Source organism: Camelus bactrianus, chromosome 2 (genome assembly GCF_048773025.1).
Source record: "Camelus bactrianus isolate YW-2024 breed Bactrian camel chromosome 2, ASM4877302v1, whole genome shotgun sequence".
Lineage (NCBI taxonomy): Eukaryota > Metazoa > Chordata > Mammalia > Artiodactyla > Camelidae > Camelus > Camelus bactrianus.
Genome location: NC_133540.1, coordinates 119715699 through 119741019, shown reverse-complemented (window position 1 = coordinate 119741019; position 25321 = coordinate 119715699). Strand labels below are relative to the sequence as shown.

The window sequence follows — 25321 nt, the reverse complement described above, 5'->3', positions numbered from 1 at the left end:
CTGGGTCCCATCACATACCACTAAATCAAAACGTCTAAATCAGGATTTCTCACCTTCGGCACTGTTGACATATTGGGCCAGACAATTCTTTGCACTAGGAGGGCTGTCCTGTGCCTTGTAGGGTATTTCATAGCTTCCCTGACGGCTTCCCAGTAGATGCCAGTAGCACCTCTCCAATTATGGCAACCGAAATTATCTCCAAATATTGCCAAAATATTTGCCGGGAAGCCAAACTGCCCCCGGTCGAGAACAATTTCCCTGGAGGATCAGTTCAGGATTATGCAGTTTGGATAAGCACCCCGAGTGATTCTGATCATCATGCAAGTTTGGGTAAGTTGCTGTTTTGTGCCTGTTAAGAAGTGTATACATCAAGTTAGAACTGACGATTCCATGTTATCACCTCTAACACATGCAGTTCTAACCGAGCTTAATAGTTACTAACAAAATATTTTTAATTTATTCTATGTGAATTATTTCCAGTACCCTACATGAATGTGCCTAAACGTTTTACAGTGTGTGCTTCAATGCTGATTACAGCTTATCGGTTATTTACTCCCTGAATTTTTTTTTTTTTTTTTTGATTAGCCCTATGGCATTTTACTCTTTTAATTGCCAATCATTCTCCTCTTTCTTCAGCATTTTCTGACCATCATCATTATCATCAAGTTCATTTTCATTTTGTAGTGTATTTGATTACATAGGCTATATGCCAAAGGATTCTTGAGGATTTTGTTCTATATACTTTCATAGAGTTCTTAAACATTTCTAGACTTCTTAAGATTTTTTGAAAGATCAAAAGCGCATAAAAGCCTCATAAGATTTTCATGTTCTTAGGAAAGAGACAGTGAAGCAAAATATAGATTCTGAAGTTAGCTGCCTGAGTTTGGATCCTGAATTCATTCTTATAAGGCGTATGATGTTCAGTAAGTGACTTAACCTCTCCGGGTCTCAGATTTCGTGTGTAGTGTGTTATAATAATAAGACTTACCTTGTAGGGCTATTTTGAGACTTTGCGGTGCTAATCCCTGCATATCACATAGAACACTGCCTTGTACACAGTAAGGATCTAGGTTTGCTGTTATTAATGTTACCATTATTATTGCCCTCACTGAGTTCACAATAAGTGGGACAAAATCTAAATTTGTTGAAAAAATAATATAGAGGCAACATTTAAAGTAGACTTTGAGGTAGGGATAGGACATAAGCAAATGAAGAGGAAAGAGAAGAACATTCTACACAATAAACCAACACAGAATAGAGATTTTAAATGTGGTATCAAAACTATTAAATACATGAATGCTCAGAAATCCTTACAATTTACATAACGACCATGGTCTACCTGTCACTTGTTAAGACTGAATATGTCTGAATTAAAAGGCATGGTTTGACATAATCCCTGGATGCTTGTGTGTTTATTACGTGAAGTAATCACTTGAAGTCCAGAGCAAGCTAAGCTGATCTATACTGTACACAACCTCCACCCGTGCACACGTGCAGACCTACACCACATTCATGTGCTTGGTTATAAATATATGTACTTTATTACTTACACATATGTATTGAGTGACTACCACGTGCTCTACTCTGTTTTTTTCTAAAAACCTACATTTTAGCTTGGTGGAGAGAGGATGGCAGATAATAAACAAATGTAGCCCTTCCAAAGATATATATGTGTATATAGAGAGAGTATATACATATATCTATGTGTATATATGTATATGTATATATATATAAACATATAACGAACATATGATACAAATTCTATATAAAGAACATAGAGTATTATATTCATATATATACACAGAGAGATAATATATGTATGTATATATATAGAGAGAGAATACATTTGGTTTATTTATATATTTTATAAAATAGACATATACACAGAGAGAGACAATATATTTGGAATAGACAGATAAAGAATGGAGTATATACATATTTTTGATAGCGTAAATACATATATATTTGATAGTATGTATATTTTACTTGCATACTCATGTAAATATGTATGTATATGAGAGAGAAGTTGAGAGAGCATTTGAAACAGCAAGACATAATAGCTGAGAAAGAAATGTTCTAGGCAAAGAACAGAGTAAGTCCAAAGGTCCTGATGTGAGAGCACTTGCCATGAGTAAGACATTAATTTTCTTTCACAGTTTGCATATTGGTAGAAGAGGGAGGGAGGTAACATTGAAAATATTTAACAAACATTACACATGAGCATTGATCAATTAGAATTACAGCACCAGGACTTCAGAAAGGAGGCCTCCTGTAGATAACTCTAAGTTTCATTGTGGCGAATTAGCAGACTACATTAGCCCTGGGTATAAGCCATGTTCTTTAGACTGACTCTGTAAAACATCTAGAATCACTTTCCATTAAAGCTAATACATCCTCTGGAAGACAGCACGCTCTCTGCCCAAAAGAAGTGCTTAGAAGGCACCACTACAGCAGCCGATGCTCTTTGTTCCTCAGGACTTAGCACCACGAGCTGTGTGTGCAAACAGTGCAGCTGCAGAAGCCTGGCACCTGGACCTTTATGGTATATTAAGGTTGGGGACACCAAGTTGCGGGCGATGTCAAATGATCTGATTACTGCAATATTCTGGTAATAGCACTAAAGTGAGAGAAAATTGTCTCAGGGTGGTTAGAGGCTAATCAGAGGCAAGGCTGTCCTCTCTGTGGGGCCATCTAGGGTGAAGGAAATCCAAGTGTGCTTCTGACAATCCCCTGTGCCCACCCCCAAGAGAGTAGGAACCATTTCGAGCCTGGAACTGGGCCTTAGACTCCATAAGCATCTTTCCTTTTCCATTCAAGTGTTCCGTTGCAGAGTAGTGAGTTGTCGGTAAATACTTGCCGAATAAATACAGCCTGAGAAGTTCATCTTTTCAGTGACTTTGAAGCTAAGTAGTCCATGTGAGTTTGTGTTTCCAAAGCGTCTGAGGAATTCTGCAGTCTCCTAGGATTTAGAGACTGAGCTTCTTTTAATGCCAGACTGAGTACCATGCTCCTGAAAAATCTTTAAATACTTTATATTGAATTCTTTCTAGAAACAGAATCATTCACAACTGTCAGTGATTTATACACATACGTGGTGAGCGTGCACAGGAGGGCAGCCTGGTTCATCCTGTTAGACAAAGTGGCTAATGACACCAAAGGGAACATTTTCAAAAGTGAACTTGATAACTGGATTTTTAAAAGTGTATGTGCCTTTAACAACATGGGAAATGACAGGAGAAGTACAAACCAAAGGGATAAAAATGGTAGAGTTACAGAACAAAGAAAGAAGAAGACAAGTCATTTAATGATAGTCTCATATAACGGTAGAATGTAGTGACAGAAATACCAGACAGTAGGAGCTAAGAAGAGGCAACCCATCCAACTGCAGGATTGGAGGTGGGAAGACTGACCCCCTCAAAGGGTTAAACAGACTTCAGGGTCAGTCAGTGGCTGATCTAAATCTGTATTTGTCTGGGGCCTATGGTTTCCTTACTTTTTCTACCATGCTATGTTGCTAAAAGGAAGTAAAAGTGAAGAATTTTTTCATACCCTTGCTGTTTTATTCTTCAGCCCTCAATTGTTTACAGTGTTGCACATGGAAAGTTCCCAGTGCAGTCCGCTATGGAAACACTGGGCTGTAATTAAGTTCCATGTCTATGCTTTTCAATAGATCATAAGCTTCTTGGAAACAGGAATCATGAGGTGTGCATCAAACTGCGTGTCAAAAAAATGTTAATAAGTATCTGTTGAGTATCTACTATATGCCAGGCATTCTTGACACTGGGGATATGAACAAAATAATTCAAAATGAACAAAATAGTTAAATGTCCCTGCCCTCACAGAGCTTATTCTAGCAAAAGGACAGATGCTGAACAAAATAAATTGCTGTACATGAAATAAACCGTTGTGAGGAATAAATGAATAGATGAAGCAATAAGAATTCCACTTTTCTTAAAGGAAAGCCAAAATTTTTTTTAAAATCAGATTTATTTACAAAACAGGGCACGACTATTTCTCTTAGAACAGATTTCATTCTAGAATAATGTAGAAACACTTAAATCCCTAAAACTGTTGAAAATATACAATTCTTACTGTAAAGCTTTCTGTACTTGGGTTCCTATTCTCACTTTGATTTCCCACTCGGACTCGGGGCTGAAAGCTTTGACCGCTGAACCCCTGGGTTAGTTCCTGTTGGTATCTTTCCCCAGTGCTGGACCCTTCTGCAGTACTCGTAAGTCCACCGAATAGATCTCTTTGGCACATGGCAGGGACAGCCCCCAGCCAAGAGCCCCATCGCTATGACTGATGCCATCATATTGGACCCCTTCTTTAAAAACATCATGTTAGAGTGGCCTCTGACCACAGGTGGGCAGGCCATGAGAGCTTGGGCTTAAAGCAAAAAAATCTCCAGGAGAACCCACACAGTGACACGCTTCAACCAAGAAAATGATGATATTGACGTATATTGTTGAAATGGAACATACCCCTTAAATACTATTAAACCAACAAAGTTAGCAAATAGCACTTGTTCAGCACTGTACACTGGGAAACATCTAAAACACCAGACACCAAAAAACTGCAAGGAAGTATTAAATTACTTCAGATGACTTTCATTCAATTTGTCTTTTTTTCTAATCTTTCCGTAAGGAGTATTTTTTTGTATTTATAAAACAAAAATATAACAATACAAAGCATGTGTAGTAATGCAATAAAAGTGACAAGAGGAAAAGCTTAAGAGTGATTAAATAATTAATGAAGAACAGTCCAGCTCTGCTCAGCTTTGTGGCTCTGGCTTAGAATCTGCCTTCCTTGGACCTTAATTTTCTCCGCATTTTTGTAAAAGGGCAGCAGAAAAATATACCCTGGCTATCCCCTAACCCTGAGCATTATTGAAAGTGGAAACAGCATAATGCCTATGTGTTTTAAGGAAGAGTTAAGAAGCAATACGTAACAAGTGTAGTGCTAAAGGTACACACACGTCCAAAAAAATCATTCAAACCATACATACTGAATTTGCACCATACTTCCATAGTTGACTCCTTTACTTAAATTTAGTTTTTCATCACAGTATTAAGTGGACTGTAGCAACTTGTGTAAGAACAATGGCAGAACTGGCTGAACTAGGACAAAAATATCATTTAAAAAAATAAAGTACCTTAGAGTCATAGCGAATACAAACAGGGGACATACAGAAAAAGAGAAGCCCATTGTGTTGGGAGAGCCTATAGCAAAGCCATGGAAGAGGATGAGAAACCATGGGGGCGCCCGCCCCCTGGAGCCCTGGTTGCCCCAGCTGACATCAATGGTTGTAGACAAACTTTCCAGTTCTGTTTGTTGAGATGATGTCAGGCAGCTGTAATCTGTCCAGAGGTGAAAAATCTGGTGCTATCAGCTGCGGGTGGCCCTGGAGTAAATCCTTTCACCTCTGGGCACAAAATGAAAACATACGGCTTTAGCAATTGACAGCAGAATCGTTCTGTGCCATTACAGCACCAGTCGCTGTTCAATTTGTCCCTGGAAGCGCATTCAGTGGTTCAATATTCCTGAAACATTAACCCACGTTCCCTCATTTTGCTTCTGTTCCTATTGATATCATGTCCACTGTGAATATTTCCAAAGGAACAGTCAAAATCGTACGGGGATCAGAGGGATGGGGTGCGAGTTCTAATAACGTCACAGACTAGCCTATATCCTCAGAGAAGGCATTTGGGCCCAGTGACCTCAGTGATCTCAACTGTAAGTAAAGACAGCTGCTTCACCACCTGAAGGTAAGGATTAAATGAGATAGTGGCAAAAAGGGCACCAGGAAACACTGTGCAAGGATTTCCCACTATTTCTCTAACGATGTCCCTTTAAAAAAATCATTTCAAAATGTTACCCTGTCAAGAAAAGAGCAAAATTTTAGAGAATCTCCTAAGAAACCCTATATAATGAGAACTTAATTTATCACTAAGCCATTTCACAATCTGCCCCTGATTAAATAGCCTTTCTATGGACACGATAAATTGGGTTTAGTAACTGATAAAACCTTATAGGCATTGCCTTCAACTTGGAATAGCTGAACTAAGACAAAAAATATCATTTAAAAAATCAAGTCCCATTGAGTCATTGGAAATATAAACAGCAGATATCCAGGAAAAGAGAAGGCTATTGGGTTTGAAAATGATAAAAGGCAGAAATAATTGATTCATCTTATCTAAAAATAAGACTACGTAAAAAATCGTCTTCAGTAAATACGGCAGGTATTTTATTTTAATTTTTTAAAATATCTTTTAAAAAAGGAAAAAAGTTCTCAATACATAATTAAGTTTTTTTGAACTCCATGGCCATGTTTTATGTGGCTTTATTCATTCATTTCTCCTTTTATTCATTTGTATTGAGAAAATAGTTTTGGGACGGCAAGCGTCTCAGGCACACAGCAGTGGTTCTTACAGACACAGACCTGCCCTGGTGGTATTTCCAGCAACCCAGCTGCCCAGCAGTCATCGGTACAGAATCTAACATAATCATTTAAACAATAAATGAAGGGAAAAAAATGGACTAAAAAATGAACATATGGAGAAAAAGAAAATTGAAAATCAGAGAAAAGGGAATTAGAAGGAGAATGGGATAATCCGTAACTTCACCATCACTTTTAGTTAGAAATGAAACACTCCTTCTGTATGATACTCTTCGTCTGGGCTGTGGGCTTCAGAAAAATAATCAGTGTCTTTGAAATGTGAATTAAAGTCAGTCACCACACACGACTCTTCAATTGCTCCTTATTCTTAAATGTTGCCAAGATTTTCTTTGGGAGCAACAGCTATGATAAAACATTAGAGGAGAAACAAGATTTTTCTTTGGGTTTCTGTGACAGTGATCAAGGTATTATTGCCATAAAGGCCAAATAAAATCAAACCACAATCTACCAGGGAACTGAAAAGTAAACTCTTGTTTTGGCAGAAACTGTCCATTTCTGTAAAGTACAGCATGACAGCAAGATATGGCTTTCTTTCTAGTAGATAACACAATGGCTGCATGCTTTTTAATGATTACGATTTTAATCTTGAAAAAAAAAATAAGGTTGCTCTAAAATCAAACTGGTTTTAAGATAAAGGGCAAGTAAAGAGAAATATCTAGGTTGACAAATAAAAGAGAACAGTCTTCTTTGAGCTCTGGCTCTGTTCTAGGCGTGTTGTGTTGTACTGGCTGTTTCCTTTTATCTGCATAACAAGCCTTTGAAATCGCACGATTTCACCATTTTACAGATAAGGAGACTGAGGCTTGAGGAAGTTAAGAAACTTGCCTGATACATTGCAAACATGTGACCAAGTGGAAATTTGAACCCCTGTTCCCTCTCCCTTCAATGTCCCTAACTTTTCCAGAGCATTTTTCCAGTGGCAGAATTCACAACTCTCCTACCTTCATAGGTAAGAATTTAAACTTAATTGTTAATTTTATTTTCAAGATCTCTTTGGGGGAAAAAAAATACACAGCTCACTGAATATTCTTCTAGAAAAAAAAAAGTCACATGTTTCTTTGCTTCTAACGAGTTGCTGCAGCTCAGAAGTTTCCATTACATTCTGACAATTAAGTTGCCAATAAACTGAGGAACCACTAATTGACTTATCTATCTCACAAATTCAGGGTCCAGCTAGCACCCTAGCACACAGTTTCCATCACTGGACCAAAAATCACTCACATCTCGCAATCCACTGAGCGAGTAGATTTGATTTGGGTACATTGCGTATTGTTCCCGTACTTGACGTGAAGTTCTAATTGGGAACACACACACGCACGTTGTCACATATCAGTGACAACACGCTGCACCACTGTCGACTACATTATCAGAACTGATGATAAGATACTGTTATGCTGGGGTCAACGCCATGGCTATGGACCGAATATGAAAAAAAATGTATGGTAATTGAAACCACAAAATCTTAGGAAATGCAGTCAATTTCATACAGTATCAAAAGATCACCCAATTCAACTTCTACTTGAGGCTGAGCACAATATTGAAAAAACACGTGAAAGCCAATGATCTTATCAGTTGTCCAGAATTCAACATTTACTGACTATGTAAGGTAATTTACTGATTAATGAATAAATGTATTACCTGTGTGGCGCCTTGTATTTGGCTCCCCAAGTTCTTGTAAAGAACTTAGCACTGTGAACGCATTACTAAATATGTCAACGTTACCATATTAACTGCTTTGTTCAGGCTTCAGTAAGAGTGAACTTTTTTGGTTCCATGTTCCACTAGTAATATTAAAGGTTCTTGGAAATTTTGCTGTCTGCTCAAACTCTGGCTGTGGGATTTGCCTTACAGGGGCGATTTGAAAATGAGAACATTAGGTATACTAAATCAGGTGCTTCCCAAACAGCAACGTCCACACGCATCACTTGATGATGTGGGTAAGATGCAGACTCTGCTTCAGGCAGTCCGGGGTTCAGCCTGAGATTCTGAATCTCTAATAACTTCCTGGATGCTGTTGATGCTGCTGGCTTACGGACCACAGCTTGAGTAGCAAAACCTAAGTTTTCTTCATCAACTTAGCGAACTGTTTTTAGTACTTGCCTCCATCATGCAGGGCAGAAAAGTTGTATTTATTAAAACTAAATCCCCCCTAGAAAGGCATGCCAGAACACCTTGAGTAAAGACTTAGATTTTTATGTCACTTCACTCACTCTAGCTCAGGTTCCAAACTGCAGGTCTTCAGGCCAAAACTAGTCCAGACATAAGTTTTATTTGGATAACATAGTGTTTACCTACAAAGGGTGTTAAATGTTATTAGATTAGGTAACGATATTTACTAAACTTGGGATTTCATCTGAAATTTTTGTTTTTCTGAAGGAATCAGAAGATTTGAGGAGGAAGACCACTTAACACGAGGGATGTCCTCTCCAGTTCTCCGCTCTCTCCTCTCCCGCTTCTAGCTCTGACATGGCATTTCCCTGGCCTTTCTGATTGTATTTCCCATCGGCGTTAAAGTCACTCTCTCCTCTGAGCTTCCTTTTTTTTTTTTTTTCCGTTTTCCCACATCCTCATTATGGCATCTCTGATATAAAATGCTTTCCCCATTTTTTTTCCCTCATTGAAATCCTAAGTATGGCTTAAGATTCTGTTTGATTTTTTCTGTCCCATTGAGTATTACTTAAGCACACCAACATAACTCTTTTAAAGTGTTTTAGCACACCCTACTACACTTCAAGTGTATCGTGGAAAGCCCAGTTTTTATCTTTTCATAAGCACATTTTTATCAACCTTTATCTATGTAGTGAAACAGATAGATGGAAGATACATGACTCAGATAAGCATATGAGTGTGTGTGTGTGTGTGTGTGTGTGTGTGTATTGGCACACTTTTAACTTTTAACTAGACTGGAACTGTCCTCAAGGAATTAACAGTGTGCTGTGGTGTTGGCAGATTAACAGGATGATCCACAGGAAGTAATCACAAGCAAAATTATTTGTTAATTTTATTCTGGATCTATGATAGATCTCCATGTACAGGTTTTCCTTTTTGTATAAGGGATTCATAAAGATTATTTTTTTCATCGAAGTATTTATAACTTAGAGTATCAGTTTTCTATATTAAAAGAGGATTTTCATTATAGAAAGCAAAGACAAAGTCAAAACTTTTAACTACTTACAATGTCATCGCTTGATTAAAGGTAAGTACAGAAAGAGGGGATCAGTCATCTTTGGTGGAAGACATGCCCTAAAACATCTCTCAGGACGGGGAACATGAGAGGTGTGTAAGAAAGATGAGTGGCACAGAAAATTCAGCATAAAAGCAATATTTACATTAGGGTGGTGATGCCTTACAGGCTCTATTGCAATGGGCCAAAGAATTACTATTTATTAAACAGATGAAAAGAAAGAGCTCCCGTTAGATCTACAATGCCACCTCAGAAAAAAATGAGATAACATTTTGAGGAGGAAAAGTAACGAGATGAATCTCAAATCTGGGAGTCAGCCACGTGTCCCCAGCTGAACCTGATGAACACGCAGCCACCATGCATTTTCCATGGTGATCCTGAGGAGGGGTTTCTGCAGAAAATTATTGCGCTGTACCTGAAATGATCCCTGCTCCTTATTCAAACTCCCCAGGATATTAAGGTAAGACCTGCCTTATATCCTTTATCCAGAAGGATATATCAAACTTGATAAAATTATGAAAACATTTGGAAAACTATTTGATGAATCAATCATTTTGTTTTCTGGCCCCCCTTCTATGTATGAGCCATCATGCAGTAAAGCATGAGACAGCTAGAGATGTCATACAATGGAGTGGCTAAGGACGCAGGAGCTGGTGTCAGACAGCGCAGGCATGGACCCTAGCTCTGACACGTACCAGGGTCGGGGACCTGGGGCGAGCTGCTGAACTCCTCTGCAACTCAGTTCCCCATCTACGGTGGAGACAATTACAAAACAATCTGCCTCAAGGTTGTTGTAAAGCTGAAATGCATCAACACATGTAAAGTGCTTAGAATAATACCGCCTACCGCCGAGAGGCTTTCAGTAATTAAATGTTATCTTTGTTGTCCTCAGTGAGTGAGTTTATAATCTAGTCAAGGAACTCGGATGGGAACAATGAAAATACAACTAACTCCGCAAGGCCATGTATGCAGGACAAGTATCAGATAAGTCATTCGGATACTGAGGAGGGTTCGTTTTGAGAAGAGAGAATCAGTTTTAGTTTTACATAATGTTGCCAGGAATCCGGGCAAGGGATTGCTTATCAGAGTCATAGCATTTTTAGCATAGTTACATTCTTTTGGTCATGGAAAAGCCTTTGACAACTATTATAAAACAGACCCCTCCTAATGTCTGGGTGTATTAAGACAGCTAGGTTTTCCCTCTGACCTGTGAATGAAGGCTTCACAGTCAAATTGATTATGAACCTATCCAATTACCAGAAACACGAACACATTTCCAATGGCCTCACAACTTGTCTGGCCTGACAGACAGGACAGACAGAAAAATAACTCCCCAGGCTTAGCAAAGAAGCATAGTTTGAGGAAAAAAAAAAAAGGAAAAACTCTATGAATGAAGGTACTTTTGCTCTACAAAGTTGAGCTTTATTTTCATTTACTTTTTAAAAATCTATTTACCTTTCACTCAAATGTAGAAATATAGTTTTATTTTATTTACGTATTTTGCCATTATAAATCCAGTAAAGCCAGAAGAGCATGTATACAAGTTAGAATGATCTAGCATTAACACGGAGACCCACAATGGGGGGGGGGGGGAGTATGCGTCCTTTGATGTTAGTTATGTAACAGAAGCCTATCAACTCCATATAAAAGGTTTTGCAATCAATAAAAAAAGTTAAAAAAATAAATAAATAAAAGACTTCACATATTGGCATTTTCCATCAACAATAAAAAATAACCATACACATTTTTGCTGTCATTTACACCCTTTAGTTCATTATCTGAACGTCAGTCATAAAGTTGTGTTTTAATACCGATAATATTCATTGTACTAAAATGTTTAGCTCAAAAGCAGGGCTCGTCTTAGAAAATGTTTAAACGTGTGTATCTTCCGGGCAGGGGTGTGCCATTTATTTTTGTATTCGGAGTGTCTGATACAGCAGATATTGAATCAATCCCAGATGGATGAATGAGTGAAAGTGCGAAAAAGGGAAAGGAAGAGAAAAAGAAGGGCCTGATGTCAAGATAACATAGGTTTGAATATCTCACCGGTCTCTGTAAGTGATTCCCCCATGATGCCGGTCTTCAGTTCTCTTTGTCTTATTTGAACCTACTATTTAATACCCATCTTTACCTCCAAATAGTGACCTGGAACACAGTAGGCATTTAGAAAGCACTTGTCAAAAAACGAGAATGGATGAGTTAACTGTAAGCTCCTTTAGGACACGCAACTACCTACTCATGCTCGATGGTTCTCCAAAAACCTAGCATTTTACCTTTGCAGAATGTACTCCAAAAATAATTTCGGATTTTTTAATGCCTTCCTCATTTAACCTATGCGTAATAAGATCTCACTGCATTTCAGACACTGAGTTAGATAATGGCGCTGTGTTAGTTAAAATCACAGCTCAGACCCTGGAATAGCTTCCCATCTAGTGGGAGAGGCAGAATAGATTAGCAGCAGACAGACTGAGAAATCATGGGGGAAAGTGCAGCTGCTCTAAGGCACACAGCAGAGGTGCCTGGATGCCCTGGGTACCAGAGGGAGATGCTCTACGGAAGGTGATGTAGAAGGGAAAGTCTGGAGGATAATAAAAAATTGGGCAAGCAAAGAGATGGACAGAGAGATTTGCTAATCTAAACAAAACAGTACAACTTACACACAGAGAAACCCAAAGGGTCACCAGACCTGGCATCTAGTGTAACCACAATAAATAACCACTGAGCAAGTTATGTTATGTCATGAGCCTCATTCAACATCTAACTATGAACGGGTTCTCCCACCCTGAACCAAAATAAAGTGGTATCTGGAAATTTGTTAGGTAAGTATAATATAAGTGTCTTACATAGTTAGAATATAAAATAAAAAACATCTCTATCCGCCAACCCTCCCCAAATTGCTCAGACAACATATATTGGAGCTTTCTGCCCTTCCGGAATGTGCCACGAGAGACCTAAAGAAAATCGAACAGCTGTTGTTGAAAATGCCAAATATTGAACTTCTGCAACCGGTATTCTGAGAGAAGATTCTCTGTGTCGAAATTTGGGTGGCAGCAGAGGCCACTGCTTTTTGGTTTTCTCTCACCCTGGACTCATTAATCATCACCAACATCATTGACTAAACGTGGTTCACTTTAACATACAAAACGCCTTTGCTTGTTGGCTCTCCTCAGCCACATCAGAGAGCAGCCCAGGCCGTGCTCAAAGCTGAGAAGTCACACTGTGGTTGCCTGTCTTCCCTCCAAAGGTTACATTTCATAACTGAGATTAAACGTCTTGCCCGTTCTAGGACTGCTTTGGGAAATTATACACTAATGATGGCCACTCAAGCAAGGAGCTTAGTCATTTCCCTTTGGCCTCTGTGTAGAGCCTCCCAATTTGGTCATTTTTTTCAACAAATATTTCATAGGTGCCTACCGTGTACTATGATAGGTGCTAAGCACAGGGTCAGCGGTGAATAAAAGAGCGATGGCCCCTCCCTCGTGGAATTTACCTGGGATTAAAGATGCCCACTGGATGCACACGAGGAAGTCAGTAAGCAGAAATCTCACTTTGCCCCTCATCTCTCAGCAGCTGGCACAGAGCCCAGGGGCAGGCTGTTGGACACTCCCCCCCGAAATTTGAATCTTGCCCAGAATTCTCTTGCAGTTTTGTTCCCAAGGACACTCTGGGCTTTACAGCACTACCCAGGAGGTCTGGGGTATTGAGTGTTCCTACAAATGGCCACTGATTGACTACGAATTATGTACAAGCATGGAAATATGCACTTCCCTGACATTATTTCTACATGTATTATTTGAATTTTTTTTTTTTAATGAGAAGAGTAATGTTTCTTGGCAGAGACACATACATGATTCTCAGGGATAGCAAACATGTGTGAGTATGGAATGGAATATAACATCCCTCCGTGTGCCCAGAGCCAGCACCACTGGGTTCACAGAAGATGCTCATCACTGATGTTCTTTATGTGTTTATAGTTGGAACCACTATAAAAGGCAAAGAGCACAAACTGCCAAATGTCAATAAGATGTACAGACCACTAGACGGAGAGCTCACCTTTGGCAAATAATGTCAGAGCAAGGTTTCATAAAATACACATACACATAGTGCGTGTATATACGTATATATGAATATAGATTTATATTTTGAAGGCACAAATAGTTAAAATATTGGTATTATTTTTAATTCATTGGATTGCAGAGGAGAGCCATTGGGTGGGGGGATTCTTGCTGTGTTTTTTGGGAGCCAGCACCCCGTTCCTTTCCTTAACATCAAGCACTTCATGCTGACAAGATCCTCCAACCACCTTTGGGAGCCACAGCTAATCATGTGTTGTTTCTTGACTTCCCAGTACGTTTGTAGCAGCGCCACAATTTCCTTTACCAAAATGATCCCTTCTCCACCAGCTACCCCTTGAGAGCCAGAAGGCAAAAGCCCCACTTTCTGCTCGCCACCCAGGGGCTGGCACCAGAACCCAGGGGAAAACTATTAAAATGTGAATTGTGATCAGAATCCTCCTGTCGCTCTGTTCCAAGACTTGTAAGCTCAGTTCAACACCCTGTCATCAATTCCATCAGCCACTGACATCCTTAAGGTCTTCTGCTTGGCAGTTGACTCTTTCTGGTTTTTATTTTTTCTGTTGTTTACAACCAAAGAACCCAAATTATAAATCCCAACTTTACAGCTAAATTCTGAATGGTTTCCATGGAATAGATTGATTTCTTGGAAAAGTAAAGGTTCTATTCATATTATATTTATTATCTTCACAGTTGCCTTTACGGGTGAGACAAATATTATCACCTCCAGCCATGTATAAACTTTTTATATGTTAAAAATCATTTCTGGCATACCCTCTATGTTCTAGAAACTGTGCAAAGCACTTCCGTTGCATTATCCCATTTAATCCTAACCACAGCCCACTAGAACACAAGCTCCAGGAGGGCAGGACTTTTTATGCCCTCGTTCACTACTGACTCCCTAGCACCTGGCAGATTCTTCACATGTAAGAAGTTATCAGTAATTTTTGCCATCCATACGAGGCAGGCAGGATTACAGAAAAGGAGAAATTGAGACGTTATGCACACGTATCCATGGTCTCACTGCACGTAAGTGGTTAACTGGGATTTCAACCCAGGCCTGTCTGACTCCAGCCCCCAAAGCCCCCGATCATTCTGTTACGCCCGCAGGGTCTTGGGATACAGAGAAGAAGGAGGTTGCCGATATCAAGGAACGTAGGTGAGGCCTTCTCATTCCTGATTTCCTCTTGTGAAGAAGAGACAGGACCCTCATTCGTTTTTTTGTACGTTTTCCATAGTCCCTTTGTACATATGAAAAAATACCATTTTAGAGATAATATGTTAAAATCGAGAGAGAAGATTGAGAGTCCGATGTCACCGCTACTATTGCTAGCTTGTGGACTGGCAGCCTCTTCATCCTGAGACTGAGTCCCACACGACACAACACTTGCCTTCTAGTCCTTTCAGGAAGGAAGGAAGGCAGGAAGAATTAGTGAAAGTTGGATGGATGGACTGACTCTGTGAGTTGTAATATAAATATAAATTAAGGTATATAAATATGTAATTATAGAAGTATAAGTTATATAAATTTAAGGTACATATTTATATTTTTTAACATAACATAAATATAAATTAACATAGAAATATAAATTTATATAATATAAATTAATGTAGTTATAAATATAAATTAAGGTATTACTATAACTTTTAATACCAGCACACTCCAGTACACTCTTCAAACAAATTATCCCCTCTATGGTCTTCCCCGGAAACAAAGTCATACTAGGAGGCTGCTCAAGCATCATTTCATAAACCACTCTTCCTCCGGTTGCCTCTGTTAATTAGGGAAGAGTGACAGTGCTTGAAATGCCGGTCCCAATGTCAGAGCAGGCAAGGCTCAGCTCAGAGGTGATGCCAACACGATCAACAGAGCCACCTGTGAGCCAGTTCAGATGCGATCTTTGGCTTGAACAATTAGCTCTGGTCTGCCTGCATGTCAAAAGTGTAAGAGACAGGTGACTTCAGGATTTTCTAAGCAGAGGAAAGAGAAAAGATGTGTTTGGAGAAACAGGAAGATAATCAGGAGACTACAAATAGGAACAATAACAGCAACTAAGCCATTTAAAGTAAAATACCAAGGGAGCAAAGAGTTTTACTGCATCCCGGCCAATGGAGAATATTCAAACGCCACAGAAAATTCCAGAAGAGTGGGGATCTGATGAAGGACGTCCATGTTAGATAATTAAGAATTCCCTGATGATATCAGAGGAAGCGCCATTAAATTCAAGAGGGAGGAATTAGATGCAATGATATTGGCTCCTCATAAGCCTTCCAGAATGGATGAAAATACGAGTGTTAATACGAGAAGAAAAAAAGAAGTTGTGGGGAGCAACAGAAGAATTCTAAAAAGTCAAAGAATTCTAAATGAAGAATAACAAAGGTGCATGCAGGACAAAATGAGGGCCAGCATCCACATAGTGGTGCTGGGAGGGCGCTGCGCACCACTGGCTTGCACTCTGCCTGATGATGTTCACTGACTGACCACTCAGCCTTCCTGGGATGAGCAGGCTCCCAGGAATAACAGTGGCGCCTGGTAGTAATACCAGTTGCGTTCTTGGGTATTTATCTCCATCCAATCAGCAGTATAACTGTTACCATAATACCCTGATCAATAATTTGCTACCCAAACCAGAACACCATGACCTTTAAATACAACATATTTCAAATGAAGGGCAAGTCCACATGACAGTCCTTCCTCGGTGAGCTGCAGTCGGAGTGGCTGCGAGCACTCTCGTGTTTAGGCAGCAATAAAACACTGTTTTGTAAACGTAACCAGAAATGCAAAATGGGCACCACTTTATCCTAAACATCAGTGCACAAAAACCTGTATTATTCAAAACAAAGAATAAACTAGCTGAGAGGGAATCACTGGCCTAACCAAAGATTTTGATCCTGTCTCTAGACCCAGCTTGGCGGCTCCTCAAGAGATCCTGTTCCCCAGGTAATTCTACCAGTCCCCTAAAAATATTCCCAAGATGGTTCAGAAGAGCACAAGCAAAATGTCATTAATTCGTTCACTAGACAGTCCCGAGTACCTCTTGTGTACAGAATTTTGAACTAAGAGCTGAAGAACTTCTAAGAGAACACAGGAACCAAAAGAAATAAAAATCATCATCTCTACTTAAAAATTAAGCTGAGGGAATAACAGTCTTATGACATGTATTTACTGAGCTCCTATCATGTGTGAGGCATTATATATAAGAAAAAAGACGAATAAGGTACAGTTTTACTCCTTAACCCAGGAGCACAAAAAGCCAAACTATTAAGGAAAAAAGCGCACAGCCACAAATGCAAAATGATTTGATGCCCACGAAGGGAAGGAGAATGATCAGAGCTCACTGCAATTGTAAGAAATAGTTTATTTGGGGGAACACGCCAGTTTTCAATTGCATTTTAAAAGAGTTATATTCCCCACTAAACTTGTCTTTCAGGAGACTTATAGGCATATTCTACCAAATCTAGTTTACGAAGACATGCCCAAGAGTTCAATAAAGAACTTTAAAGTCAAGTTTAGGATGCATTATCAATACTTGGTAATTGCCTTCCTCTCAGCCAAATGCCAACAAAAATATTGGTCCATCAGTCAACAAGTATCAGGAATATACACAGTGGGGACAAGGACTATCACAGATAGTCCCTGGCCTCACAATTTTAATATATGCTTTCGAGTACAGTCCTCTGCGAATGAAAACATCTTCGGATCCACAGGCAGTAGGACAGAAACTCTAGTCTGCTGACCAGGCTGTGGCAGGATGGATTCCTGTTGATCTCTCCATAACTAACATGAAATCTACTCGAACAAGACTCGATCTGGGCTCTGGAAGCTGTTGAGGTAGAGGTGGAATTAATCAGGGAACACTTCCTGAAGTTGAGAGGTTCTTGCGATTTTAAAATTCAGGAGCATTGCAAACAAGGGGACAGAAATAATCCCAGGCATTTGGAAAATTTGAAAAAGGCTGGGAGTAGGAGGGGATGAGGAGCTTAGAGCCTAGCAGTAGAGGTATTAAGCAAGAGGCAGTAGAAGGGAGCGGTGAAAAATGCAAGTTTTGGAGTTAGGCAATCTTAGTTCTTTGGGCCACTTTTTGTAACTTGGTCCTCGGCAAGTTACTCATCTCAACCTCACTTTCTGAAAAGTAAAATGAAGTAATACTTCCAACCCATCAGGGAGATTAGGGGAATTAGACGAGCCCATTTATTTATATATAGTAAGTTAAATATATAGAATTAAACTCTTTTTTTTACATTAAAACATGTTTAGCGCCAATGTCTAGCACATAAAAATACCCATCATTACTATCGCTATTGGCAAGAGAAAGCCTGGCAAATTATTGACCTCTAAGCAAAAGCGAAAAGTCTTCAGTAAGTCGAAGGGGAATCTTGATACCCCTCCCCCACCGTGTCTGCTGAACAAATCTCTCCTTGAAGACACCCATCCTCATGAAGACTTCCACGACTGCTTCCAAGCTCAGCTATTAGGAGAGCTTTTTTGCAGACTTCCAAGAGCAGCCGCCCCACGTGCTTTGCCGTCTACACACATTACCTTCTAGATCCTTCCTCTTGGCTCCCTTCCCGAACCACACCCTCCCCTAAGTCTCTTATTTTCCAAAGTCCCCCAAATCACCCAGGCTTGAAACCACAGCCATTTTTACTCCTTTTTCTCTCACCACAGCATTGAACCTATCACCTGTTGTGATAAAGATCTTCATCGATTCTTTCTTCACAAAGTCTCCCACATCCACCCTTTCCTTTCATTGTCACCATCATTTCCTAATTCAAGCCCTCTTACCTCAAGCCTGAAAAACCACAGCAGCCTCCTCCCCGGGGTCCTGCCTGCAAGCTCTGTGCAAGATAACACTTCTTCCACGCTAACAAGCCCTGTCATTCGTCTCCCCGCTGCTTGTCCTGACCCACGGCTCTTACGCATTACACACGTCCGTTAACTACATCCACTACTGTGCTGGGGCCTCAGTTTCCCTACTGCTAGACTAAGGTCTCCTCATATTAATTTAGTACAATTCTAAGATTCTATTCACTTGTACCTGCTTTCTCATCTACCCAATTAGATTAGTTCTTATTTCCCAGTCGTTCCTTGGGCCCTCCTCGCATATGACTTTCCTCTTACCTTGGGTCTCTGTTCTATCCAGTTTGTTATGCCAACAGTTAGCATAAATCCTGGCACATAGTAGGTGGTAAAGAAACATGGGGTAAGTAAACAATGAGATGAAAACTGATGTCTGAAATACTTCCCTTTCCTCTCTGCCAAAGGAAATCTCTCACCATCTTGAAGATCTATTTCAGAAGGCTGCCTCCATGAGCCTGGCATCTCTCTACCCCCACAGGTCCTATGGATGTCTTCCCAATCCTAGAACTGTTAGAGCTTGCTAACCTCATGTCAATGGTCACATATTCCCTCGTGGGACAATTAGTTTCTGACGGAAACTGAACACAGGGGCTAGATCACTGATTCATATTTTTTACATGGTGCCTGGAATAGGGCTTTGTTGAATGACCGTCCACTTTGCACCCATTGTCAATTGTGTCCTACGCATAGGTCTTGTTTCCTCATAAATCTCTGTATTCCCAAAGCAAGATAATCCCTAAAGTCCATATACTTCTTTTATATGCATCGTAGTTTCTGGGAAAGTTCTAGGCATGCAGAAGAGTCTAAAACACAATTGTGGGTTTCATAATCAAATAGGGCATATGCAGCATACGATGCCTTCAGAAGTAGCTGGGAATGACCCTGCCAGAGGGGAGAGGGAGGTAGTAAAGGAGGCTCTGACCACTAAGGACAAGTTGATGAGAGTTAAAAAGAAATGATGGAGGAAGACATGAACATTCGCCTAAGAACAGTTTTTAGCCACAGACTGAACATGGACAGCAGAGGACAGGGAGACAGAGGCAGTGACCCCAAGGCTCGTGGTTTGGGGGAAAAACAGCAAACTGGTTTCTGATCCCTGGGAGCACACAAACAAGAAGTTAGGCAACCTGGTGTGCGCCGTGTTGCAGAGTCAGCCTGTGCTAAAGATTAACAGCCGGTCTTAAAGGGGACTAAAGATCAGGGGCGAGCTTGCCAAGCACAAAACAGCAGACCTCGTTGGCAGCAGACCGCAATTGCAGGGCAAAGAATACCCAGATCCCACCAGTGCTCTGCAGAAACAGGCACAGTGTGGTCATTTAACAGTCAATAGAGCATCTCAAGAAAGCAAGTATATCCTGGAGATGGTCACGCAACTGGCCAGTGTTTCTGACTCTTCCTGCTTGAAAATGGCAATTCCATCCTACTGACACTGAGGAGAAGTGATGGGAACCAGGGAGTTTGAGTTCTGGTTAAATACTAACTCCTAAATCCATAATCTGAAGGAAGACACAAACCATGCATAACCAAGAAGAGCGGCGGGGCACTTATCAGGGGCCTGATGAAATGTTTATGAGAAGACTGGTAATTGAGGTAGAATCCCTCTGGAAGAGAGGAAACCTAGACATGGTATCTGGGACATAGAAGGATCTCTATAAATGTCCTTAACATTTCCAACTGCCACTGCGTGGGCGTGGTTATCTATTTCTGCAACTCAGTGACAAGTCACCTTGAGAACTGAGGTCCTGCCTTAAACACCTTTCTACCTGCCACCACACTTGGCATAACACCTTCGTACACTATGAACTCCATAAGTATCCAGCTATCCATTGTCTGACGGTAACATCTGTGGCTAAAATCAACCACATACTGAATTGGCAAAATCAGTCTTCTGAATTTTCAGTAAACTGGTCCATCTGGGTACAAGCTTGAACTTTGATGGTTAGCAGCATTCTTTTGGATGAACTGGGTAAAAGATAATCCATTGTTAAGGGTTGGAATCCACACCTGTGGTCCTGTGGTTATATGATTTAAACAGATATCTTACACCCATGCCTCCAGACACACACACACACACACACACACACACACACACACACACAAACACACATACGATTGTGAACAATAGAAAGCTGATAAAGCTGTACGTACTTTATAGAGACAGACAGACAAGAATCGCCAGAGCAACAGTCTCACAAAGAGTTGTTAATATCTAAGAAACAAAGATACCAGAAACAGCCAGCCTCGTGTTTTAAAACTGCATTTTCTTTGCTTTCTGCTTTTAAATTACACACTGCAAAGTCACTGAGGAGAAAGCTTTAAGAAAACTTTCATTTGCTATGGTACAGCTCGCTGGTCTTTCTTTGCCTAAAAAAAAAATAAATAAAATAAATAAATAAACCCCCCTGGAAACGTTTCTTGCTTCTCATAGACATTAATAACGATAGCTTGAACTGTTAAGATTTGGTTTTACTGAAGGTAATGGAGTAATGTTTATTTCCATTAGACTGGCCTATAAAATCCTCTTTTTATAACCATGAGCCTACAATTTCAAAACAGCAAAGTTTGACATTTTGGTCTCTGACCAGCAACACTTAATATTGGGATATTTTAAAACTCTATATGAAAAAAGCTCTTAATACAAGATAGGCTGAACATTTTCCCCGAAAATGGTTTGTTTTAGCTATCTTTCTTCCTCCCGGACGGACGAGGAAAATCAGACAGCTTATTGGCTTAGTTTGTTAGGCCAGGTTAAAGGGATGCAATGCCAAAAGACTCTTAAAGGAGCTTACCCTTGGTCTAAAAATAGCAGGCACTAGAGAATTATCTTAAAGACGAACAAACTTGCTCTGTACTGGGAATGCAGATAACTGTAATATGTTTCCATTTTTGGTCTTTTCAAGGTTTTTTTTTTTTTAAGTTTGGCTTGTGGTCGCTATTTAAGTCATTTCTGATTCTATTTGTCACATTTGCTCTCAGAGATACCGCTGAGGGTGCTTGACTGAGGAATTCTTCCTTAATTCTGCTGCTTTTGTTAAAATCTCACGAGCTAGCGGACTGCCACGCGTGACGTAGCAAGGCCTGGTTAGAAGGCAGATTCATTTTTTAAATGTTATCAAGAGCCTACTGTGTGCATCCTTTTTCTTGATCATTCTGCTTTCCTCCTAAGAGATGAGCGATGCACTTTGATACATTTTATAAATAGATAAGGGCATGTTTACCGTCTGAAGTCTTGCAAGTAAGTAACCTACCAGCACTCGTAAACTTTCCTCCCTTTTCATCCTTTCAGCAGACATTTTTACTCTTCTGTTTGTGTCTTCATGGCACTTCATTTCCCACTTTGCCACAAAATCCACCCCATTACCTTATAATTTGTTGTTTAAGTGTCTTTTCACAAGACAACCAAGTCTTGTGTCTTATTAAGTACATAATGCACCCTTGTACTCTGAGCACCCAGCTTAGTGCCTTGCACATAGTTGATGCACTTTAAATGGTCAAGAAATGGGTCAACTTAAGAAAGAATACAATAAATTCCTGTATTAGGGCATTTTGCATAAGGGCAGACTGAATTTTAACACACGCGCCAGCCTAAACGGTTACCTACATGGGCTGGGTAAACCGTTGCCTTTTAAACCCTTTTAAACCAAGACAGCTCACTGAGGTCTTTGCTAAAATAGCAAAGATGACCATGAATTCAATAGCTGTACAGAAACTAGTAAGAAATTCAGGTTGAGGGGGTCCTTTTTTCTTTGCTATTTTTGTACCCAGGTTTCCGTGATCCCAGCCTCTAAACAAAAGCAAGGCCCAAACATTCACAACTTCCGGAAAGCCTGACTGCCTTGGGAAATTAGCCTTCCTTCACCACCCCACCACTTCCTTCTAGCCCCTGGGCTTGATTCTTCCAAGAAGTCAGGTAACTGCCATAGAACTATGGTACCGTAAACCTGTGCAACAGGGCAATCACTTTTCCACATCAGGTGAATTCTTTCATTGCAATTTTTGATAAAAATACTACAACAAAAACAAAATATCTGCAGGAGTTTGAAGGCTGGGGACCTGTGGCCATGCGTTTCTGTGCGCTCCCAGGTCCCTCGGACAGAGGCAGAGTTACACTGATGCTCTGGAACCTCCATAGAGGTACCAATTCTTTAGCTCTTCATCAAGTGTGAGAAATATTCCCTCTTCAGCCGGATGGAGGAAGACACCCATGGCAGATGTACAATGGGTTCTTTATGTGGCAACACTCACTGGCTTAACACAGCCACGTGGCTCCCGACTGCCACTATAACCCCCACATATCTTAGTTTGTGGAGCAAATCCCGGTGAAGTAGAAGGTGAGTTCACAGCCATTCTGGCAGGTGCACACATACTGCTGTCACGGTTGGCTCTGTTTACAAACCATCTCTTGCTCTCAGATCTTTGAGAAGTCTTATTTTTAGCATGATTGGTCTGAATGGCTGGGAAGGTCATTTTATTCTCTCTCCCTCTTCCCCTCTCCCAGGATATGACAGAACCACTGTAAATCTATTAACAGACATCAGAGATGGAATTCCTAATATGCATGGCTTTGCGCTGGGCACTGAGAAGGTGATGAGACAACGACTTAAGGTGTACACATCCATTCCCTTGTGCAGTTTGTAATCTAGCTTGAGAGACACTATGGCCACCCTGCAAAGACCTCCACAAGGAGGAAAAGATGCTCTTTTGTATACCTGAAAAAAATACTCATTTCTGTGCCTAAGAGGGGCCACTGATACCTTCTTAAATTTAGGGATTTAATAGTTTATCCTTTGCCCAGTAAAGGCTCCAAGTGAACACAGACCCAAACAGCCATCAGCCTTTAGTCTAGCACATTGTTATAACACAGTTTATGGAAATTGTGTCTATGGAAAATTTCCTTCTGACTCACTTCTTAAGACTTACTTCCACTAGCCCTCAAAGGAGGATAGATTTAATTTCTGAGAACCACCCCCAACTGCACACCTTTTCCTCTCAGTGCTTCGCACTTTATTTGCATTGATACTCTCCTGTCCCCTGCCTGGCCCCATGGAGGACATGGAGACGGCCGGGCAGCCAGCTTGCACACAGCCTGGAATCGGCTTTTATGCTACTGGATGAAAGGTCGTGTGGAAAGGCCCAACACAGGCACAATTAATCTGGTCACTCAGGGACCATCCACTGGTTCAAGAATAGTGTGCAGGTGAGTGATGGACAGGGTCACCGCTGCCTGACTGTATCGGGGGTTATTATGACAGCCATAAAGAGAAAGGGAAAAATTGAACAAGGGAAGAATTACTCCTGAAAGGGACATGAAGAGAGGCGCAAATGCCTTCATACAAAGGAGAAGTGTGGGAAGGTACCTGGGGAGCCAGGCTGCTTACGGCTGTCAGGATGGACAGCATTCTTTGAAATTGCCAAAGTTTGAATATGAAATGAGGGGTCACGGCCTAACCAAGGCGCAGGGTTCCACACAGAGAAACCCAAGCTCTCCATTCTCTCCCCTCCGGTGAAATGTGACAGAGCTGGGTGAGAGAGTTTGGATAAAGAAGACACCATTACAGCTTCCCTTGGGTTTTGAAGCAGAAATTAGATTTAGGGAACTCAGTCCTGCACACGATCCAAAATCCTTTTTCCAAAACCAAGCAGCACATTTTAGCGATTGTCTTGCAAGCCTTGCGGTTGGTGATTTATTTATAAGGATCTCCAAACAAAATGGGAAAAAAAGGGAGGGAAATTACTCATGGTGCTGGTCATACAATTGAGTGTGTTCTCAACGAATATATACACATGAATTATGCATTGCTGGGGTGGCGGTTTATTTGGGGACTGAGCAGGGAAGCAATGAAGGGGAAAAGTATAGGTAATTTCATTCTAAGTTAATGTGGGAAATACTTACTTAAGGATAACTCTGCTGAGCTGTATTTGTCTTGTCCAATGACTCTATAGCTAAAGAGCTTTACAATTGACAAGGGGGAAAAAATCAGTGGTCTTATTTTATCGGAGGAAAATTTAACAGTTGTAATTTTTAAGGGAGGACGTGATCTGATGGATTATATGACGAAGTTTAACATTTCTTGGAGTGTTCTCCTATCGGGTACCACTACATGGGAAAGACAGGATGATACCCAGACCCTGTGAAAATCTTTTAGCTGTAAAAATATGTATGTGTGTTTGTATATATGCCTCATTTTTCTCTGATCAGGAATTGATCCACACTGGCACTTGTGCAGATGGATCAAGGAGTTACATCACTTAAGCACAACATTTTTTATTAAAGCATTTAATGGGAAGATTTTGAAGTCATTTACATATTTCCCTCATCTTAAAAAATGATGAGAGTTGATTTTTGTAGCATTGTGGAATATTGTAAAATGACGATAGGAAGGAATTTAGAAATACAGCCCTAAGAAATATAGGACATTTGGCCCACAACTGAAACGGCCCCAGACAGTTATATTTTGAGTGACTGTCTACTTTGTGTAGTTTTCAGTCTCATCTCTTTTGGTTAGGTCCTGCTTCCCACTCCTAGCCCCTACAAGCTCATTCACTTTCTAAATCATTTCTTCTAATCTCTCATGTGCTCAGAACACAGATAACTAGATTGGTTTAAATTGCAGGTAAAACCAAAGGAAGCAAGTGGTAAGTGAGAGCTGGAGAAGCTTATCTGGGGAGAAAATGCATTGAGTTGGAGGGTCTGATTTTTTTTTTCCGCATCTAGTTTGGCTTCTCAGAGACATTTTTACAAA

The 25321-nt window shown here is 40.4% G+C and overlaps 1 protein-coding gene and 1 long non-coding RNA gene across 7 annotated transcripts in view; one reads left to right on the top strand and one right to left on the bottom strand.

Annotated features, from left to right (window-relative positions):
* The window catches only part of PPARGC1A (PPARG coactivator 1 alpha), a 291472-nt gene that overhangs the window by 54900 nt on the left and 211251 nt on the right, over positions 1-25321 (bottom strand). The window lies entirely within an intron of this gene.
* Positions 5579-8990, top strand: LOC123619167 (uncharacterized). The gene is made up of 3 exons (XR_006727710.2): positions 5579-5768; positions 7248-7409; positions 8837-8990. It is a non-coding gene; the product is annotated as an uncharacterized LOC123619167 (long non-coding RNA).